The sequence below is a fragment of the Lepidothrix coronata genome, unplaced genomic scaffold (assembly GCF_001604755.1).
Source record: "Lepidothrix coronata isolate B3197 unplaced genomic scaffold, Lepidothrix_coronata-1.0 Scaffold192, whole genome shotgun sequence".
NCBI classification, from domain to species: domain Eukaryota; kingdom Metazoa; phylum Chordata; class Aves; order Passeriformes; family Pipridae; genus Lepidothrix; species Lepidothrix coronata.
Window position 1 is genome coordinate 32,005 of NW_016690372.1, and position 7,638 is coordinate 39,642.

Below are 7,638 nucleotides of genomic sequence, written 5' to 3' on the forward strand. Positions count from 1 at the left end.
GAGATCACTATTTACACTGGATGCCCATTAATTGCATTGCTTGGAATGATTTGCTGTGGGTTTTCTTTTTTTATTCCAGTCGCATTATGTCGTGAACTGATGACTGATTGGGTCCTGTGAGCAATCATGAGCCCAAGCCTATTGCTTCTAGCTTGATAGAGTGTATATCTCTATTTCATATTCAATAATGATGAATGGTCATGGCTTACATTTATATAGTGCCTTTCATCCAGAAAGATCCCAAAGCGCTTTACAAATTGATTTACTGTGCAAACTATGGGGTTTATTCTCCGCTTCATAAGCTCGTATAAATCCCATTGAGTTACTTGCACTTCATCACGGTACTTGGTGTTGCCCAAACAAAGCACAAGCACTCTTTATAACACACTTAGCAGAGAGTCAGGGAACACTTATAAAAATATGAAAGTATTCAGAACCTCAGTTTCATGTCATATCCAAAAGGCAGAATCTTTAGCAGCAGAGAATCCACCTAACCCTAGAAAAGTACTACTTTCTGCACTACTAACAGGGCTTCTTACAGCAAAGCATTCCTTGGAGAGGATACCACCAAGAGCTGAGTCTGCCTGCTCGCATGACTGCACCCTCAGGCAGTAGCTCCTGAAAAGAATCAGTTCCTTCTGTTTTAAAAAATTAATATTAAACAGAAAACTACTAGCAACTGAACATCAGCAGCCAGCAATATATGATGCATGTGCTTCTTAAGGGTTGCAAAAGAATGAAACAAGAGGAATGCTCAGGCAACCTCCCTGCCAATAATTTTGAGCAAATATTTAGCCACAGCATGATGGTCTACACTAATGTATTGAAATAAATTAACCAGTTGTCTTCTCCTCTATTTAACTTGGGGTGGGAAAGGAAATGCACCAGGTACGTGCCTGGCTCAATACCACTAAAATCTTATGGACATCAAATGAGGTTTTAAGGAGGTTGTAGGTACAGAAGCCCTCCACTATCCACTGTTGTGAACACCCTGCCCATTTGATCTCAGTGGAAGGTGGTTACAGTGAATGTCATGGCAAATGAGATGCTGAAGCACAAGGAAGTCTTAGAAATTTCCTATGGTACATGCAGAGAGAATGTAACAAAGACATTGCCCAGCAGTAGGTGCTGAGGCCAGTCAGATGCAGGGCACCTGTCCCTACTACGGTAGAGCATGAAACTCCACTAGCCTGCCTTCCCTGAAGACTGCTCTCCCTCTTCAGTGAGCAGGGTAGCATTTCTGTATTCCCATTTGTCATCTATATAAGTGAGGACCTCAGTCATATTAAGTGCACAGTACAGTTAGCATGGAGTTTAAATGGAGTAGCCATTTTTCTTGGATGTCTCCCCTCTTACACCTAGATATGTCACAAACACTAAGGAATTTCTCTGCAAAACATCTATGTTTGAACTCAGGGTGTTAAAAAACTGCAAGATGGGGGATTTGTCCTGAACACAGGGTTGATAATAGAGAGATGTTTTTGTTATTGCTGAGGAGTGCTTTCACAGAGCCAAGGTCTTTTCTTGCTTTTCGTACTGCCACACTGGTAAGGAATTTGCAGGTGCATGGAAGGTTGGGAAGAGACATAGCCTGGACAGGTGACCCAAACTGACTAAAGGGATATTCCATCCTATATGACATCATGGTCAGTATACAAAGCTGGGGTGAAGAATGGGGAAGGGGGGGATATTTTGAGTGATGGTGTTTGTCTTCCCAAGAAACCGTTATGTGTGATGGGGCTCTGCTCTCCTGGAGATGGCTAAACAGCTGTCTGCCCATGGAAAGCACTGAATTAATTCCTTGTTTTTCTTTGCTTGTGTGTGTGACTTTTGCTCTCCCTATTAAACTGTCTTTATCTCAACCTACAAGTTTTCCTTTGATTCTCCTCCCCGTTCCACCAGGTTTTGGAGGAGAGAGGGCTTGAGCTGCATGGTGCTCAATTTCTGCCTGGGCTTAAACCATGACAGGGATGCAGCCTAAAGCCCACATCATAGAATTATAGAAATCATATATTCTTTCATTTTAGGGCACCATCATGGTGTGATGAAGGCCTGTTTTGTCGGCCTAGCTTTCACAGCTTTTGTGAGGCTAACTTTCAGCTCATTTTTACTTCAACACAAATTCTTCAGTTTCTTCTCAACTTTACATCAGGTGATTTGTATTTGTACACACAAAGCAAGAAAATGAAGAACATTTTTATACAAATGACCTGGAGGTTATTAAGATACAGCCAGGATCTTCATGGAGGAAACATTGCAGAAGAGAGAGAGACTGTAAAATTAATTGTGAGATGGGAGATTTGGACTGACAATAAGGAAGAACATTTTCACCATAAATAAGCAGAGGAACATGTTACCAAGAGATACTGTAAAATCTCTATCCTTAGAGGGTTTCAAGGTCCAGTCTGATCTTTCCTGCACACAGTCCTCTGTCCGTCTAGCACTTTTCCCAAGCCTCCTTCTGCCCCCCCCCCAATTTGTTTAATACCTCTTGTGTCTTATGTTCTGCATCCCAGTGTGACTTCTTTTCCTCCCTCTGAGTTTGATGCCAATATGAGAGGAGAGAATAAGAGCAGTGCTCCTAGTTCTGGTCTGTAACAGTGACAGTGGCCTTCAGATATTTGGAGAAACAATGACACAGAAGACCAGATCAAGGCCCATGGACCTAGGATAAAGCATATAATTGCATCAATAGGAGATCAAATGAATATTTCCATAATGAGGGCTGGTTCTTTCCTGTTACAGACAGCATTATTAGGATTTAGCTGCCAAACACTAGCAAGCAGCTATTTATTTCATATGGCCACTGGAAAAAAAAAATCTCAATAAGTTACCTATTTTTCATAAGGCAAGGATACTGGAGAAAGTATAATAATGGTCCTTTGTCTTATTTTCAATCATAGAATCATAGAATGGTTTGGATTGTAAGGGACCTTAAAGATCATCTAGTTCCAACCCCCTTGCCACAGGCAGGGACACCTTCCTCTAAAACGGGTTGCTCAGAGCTCAATCCAGCCTGGCCTTGAACACTTCCAGGGATGGGGCAGCCACAACTTCTCTGTGCCATCTGTTCCAGTCTCACCACTCTCACAGTAGAGAATTCTTCCTAATATCTAATCTAAAACTACCCTCTTTCAGTTTGAAGGCATACTCTCTTGTTCTATCACTACATGCCCTTGTAAAAAGTCCCTCTCCAGTTGTCTTGTAGACCCCCTTCAGGTACTGGAAGGCTGCTAGAAGGTCTCCCCAGTGCCTTCTCCAGGATGAATAAACCCAACTCTCTCAGCCTGTCTTGATAGGAGAAGTGTTCCATCTCTCTAAACAGCTTTGTGGCCCTCCTCTGGACCTTCTCTAACAGGCCTGCATCTTTTTTGTGCTGAGGACCCCAGATCTGGATGCAGTACTCCAGGTGAGTTCTCAGGAGAATAGAGTAGAAGCATGCTGTCCACACTGTGATGCAGCCCAGGATATGTTTGACTTTCCAAGCTGCAAGCATGCTCTGTCAGGTCACATCAAGCTTCTCAGCTTGACATCCTTACCTCATTCCATTCATGCTATGGAGATATCAGGGTTCCTTAGCCAATAATGTAAATGTTATTATACAGACAAAATACATGTTGCTGGCATATATTGTACAGCCTGGCCAAGTTTTCCTAGCTGGATGGCCCCAGAGTGATACCACCAGAGCAGAGCACCAAATGCCAACATGAGGCCAAGCCAGGCTCCCTATTACAGCTGCACCAGGAGTGCCAGGAACCTGAAGGCCATCACTAAAAATAAAACACACAGACAAACAAACAAAACCCCCCAACAATATAAAAAACAAGCCAAGTAAACAACAAAACAAACAAAAAACCCCCCAAATTTACAACAACTTACCTCAGAACCAAGACTATCAAACTAGAAGGGAAACAACCTCTGTACTTTCAGAAATCCTGATAGATTACCAAGCACAGCAAAAGGAGCTCACTCTATGTGAGGAGACACTTTTTAACCCAGCTGTTCAGCAAGTAGTTGTAAAGACTCTAGGATTGTTTTTTCCTTAGAAAACTTGCTAACAATGACAGTACACCTCATCAGCATTGAAGAGCAGGTGACATGAAAAACAGAAAGTTATTGTAAATTAAGGAAATCACATCAAATTAATTAAAACAACAGTGTCAGAATCCATTTCCTGGCAAAATAGAAGAAGAAACGCCAGCCAAAATTACATGGATTGGACTTTTACTGGTACTTAATTGCAAAGCCAAGGACCAAGAAAATGCTGGGGACTGAAATGCTCCTAAATTAGGAGGATCCTGACCCTCCATAGCAGGAGACACATTCACAGGGGCAGGGATGCCAGGGAAGCCTGCGTCACTTTCCAAAGCTTTATTTATCCCAGGGATAAAGAGAAGATCCTGAGAGTCCTCCACATGCATCAGAGTCTACCCTTGTTCTTCAGCACTAAGTTCACATCACATCAGCGCTGTAAAAAAGGAAGAAGACATAGGCAATGTTTTTTGAAACAAAACCAAAGACTTCTAAAAACTTTGCAAGAAGAGAATATGACTGGTAGTGCTCAACAACTTTAATTTTTATACACACAAATAAGAATAAAGCAATGTGGTACAAAACTTTCAAGTTTTTTGACCTTTGCAGGTAGATAAGTTTGGAGAGATATAACAGTGCCCAGCACAGTGTGTACCAAAGATCTCAATGTCCAATCTCATGAGCCTGCAGTGTCTCCCATTTAGCCAACAAACTTTCCATCGTGCAGCACCCCAGAGATGGTGTAGCATCTGGATGCAGCCAGAGCAACACGTCTGGTAAGGACCTCCTACCTGAGTAGGACATGATAGTACCCATGAAGGGAGTCCAAAAATTCACAAATCAGGGTCTGGGAAAACAGTGTTTTACAAGAGCTTGTTGCAAAAGCAAGCATAAAACTACTGTGCTCCTGAGGCTTTTTCCTTTCCTAAAGCAAGCAAGTGCCAGAAAGCATGAGCCCTGTTTGTTTAGGAAAACACATGATTCTCTTCAGACTTCCAGTGTGGAGAAGCATGTTAAACCACACCATCCCCCTGCAGCCCTCCCTCCCTCTCATCCACTGTAGATATACAAGGCTAAGTTGATGAGCTGTTCAGGTTAGTGTGAAATGTGTTACATTTTCCCCCCAGCTGCTTCCTGATTGCAGTATTTACTTTTAATCTCCTCTGCCTCAATGCCCGATAAAAACTTTGTCACATTAGATGGTGACAGATGGGAAAGAGAAGGGGGGGATCACTGCAAGGGAACGTCCTGGCTTCCCAATAATTTTTCACAACGCCAATTATGTCCTTCAGTGCTTCCCAGCATGTGCACCCATGTCAGCATAGAAGGAAATAGAGAGGCATAAATAAAGACAAAACCAGGCACTGCGTGGCTTTAATCTGCAGAATAACATTTCTCATTTCGGTGAAATATTGTTGGATTCTCTTCTGTGCTGGAAATGGAGACACACACACATATATACACAGAGATACAGATGCACAGAGTTCACAAGTGCTTTGCTCATGCATGGGTACCACCATCCTCACAAGCAGCTCTTGGGAACAGGAAAGTGCAGATGTCTCTTGAGACACTGGGAACAGGAAAGTTCCCAGCAGACATCCCCTGCTTTCTGAAAGGCATCCATGGCCAATAAGCCAAATCTTATGCCCTTTAATCCAACTACCATTGACCAGGTAGGGATAATGGAAAGATTCTCATCTTTAAGGTTTCAAAATGGTACTTAGAAAGTTTAAGATCATGACATATTATGTTGTACTTGAGGCTCCTGGTAAACATCAGTTGCCAAGCCTAATCCTGGATGATGCTGAATTTGCCATGCTTAGCTGTTCCATCCAAGATGATGGACCACAAAGGAAAATCCTTTGAAACTGAGTTACTTTTTGCTTAGGTCTCTGAGAGAAATGAAATGTAGTAGCAACAACCTGTATTGTTGGAGATATTTACAGCAGCAAATTAAGGTAATCAGGGAAGCAAAGGGAAAAAGCCCCAAGAGGAAGGTGAGAGGCAGCTTTGACCTTGACTGAGATATAGCCAGTTCTACCAGGATAAAAAACCCTGGGTTTGTTTGCCCTTTACTTTATTCAAGAAATAAGCATTTATGTACCTTTTTTGTAAACAAAAAAAAAAAAAATCCAAATATATCACTTTTCCAGATATCTTTTCCTTTGACTGAAGAGAATCACATGTGCTTTGCATCACAGCTACTACTCTCTTCTTAATGACCCTGGTCGAGTCCTGAACAGGGACAAAAGCTTAGGGACTTCCATTCCAAGCAGAATGGACAGGCAGAGGAGTGCATAATGAAAGCAGAATAGCTGCTCTAAGGCATGATGGAAGCATAGAAACAGAGATGATGAAGAGAGAGGAGCCTCAACAAGAACAGAAGGAAAGGGTAACCTTCATAACAAGTGAAGCCTATCATGATGGTGTACATGAATGCTTACAGGCAGGGCACAGTCAAGCATCTTCCATTAGGCCAGAACTTGGCCTGCAGGAGTCTTGGTAAAAGCTAAGACCCTTTCCAAATTAGATAAAAAGCAAGATACGTAAATATGTAATAAAGCTGGTACTCTCAAACCAGGAAACTTCCAGGTAGCTACAAACTAGGCATCAGCCAAGGATTTACTCATTCAGTGTCTGTGGCAAAAAAAAAAAAATAAATAAAAGGGAATGAGAAGTCTCTGGGCCCAGGGCTACAAGATTTAGTAGATATCAGGCAAAGGACTGTGAACAAGAGAAATTAGGAAGAAGCCAGTGATAAAATGGACTACACTGTATAAGAATCTGGGGAACAAATGGCTGAAGCTAAAACAGAAAAGATAAGGTAAAGGACTGCTAGTAAGTTCTTTAACTATGTTCTTTAACTGTAAATTTGCTCTACTGAAAGTAGCTAACAATAGCTAACAGAAGCATTATGTTCTTAGACGAAATGTCCTTGCAGTTGTGTATTATCAGATTTCAGCAGTCATGTCTGTATTTACATGCCCATCAGTATGGACATATTATAGGCAGGGTTATAGAACTGATTATGCCAATGAAAATCCTCCAGAAGCTCAACTAAGTGAGCTCAGCATATTATAGTAGCAGAGAACAATGCCTTTTTCCCTACAGAAAGAACCAGTGAGAAAATAAAGGTCCCCAAAGAACTTGTTGAATGAAAAGGGCACAACTTATCAGCCCCAAGCCACCTAGACTTCGATGAATACAGGAACAAGAACAGCCACTTACAAGAGAAAATTAATATAAAGCAAAAAGAAATGTCAAGGCAAATAGATTTAAGGAGAAGGGTAAAATTCAGATCTGAATAATTTTTAAAACCCTGTTGTCTTTCCAAACCATAACTGCTGAAGGCTAAGAAAGGTACATGGACCTTACAAAGATGCTCTGAGAAGTAGATCTGAGAGTAGATCTGAGTGACAGAGTTGCTAAAAAAGAGCATCATATTTCCAAACAGATATAGCAGACAACTGCTTCAGTGTGGAACCATGTTCTAGGATGAGATTCTTTGTTCCTTTCTATTTTCATAAATATATTGACCCAAATCACTTTTTGACTGGTACAGATTCTAAAAAATAAAATGAAGTTACATCCAAGTTATTTGTTTTC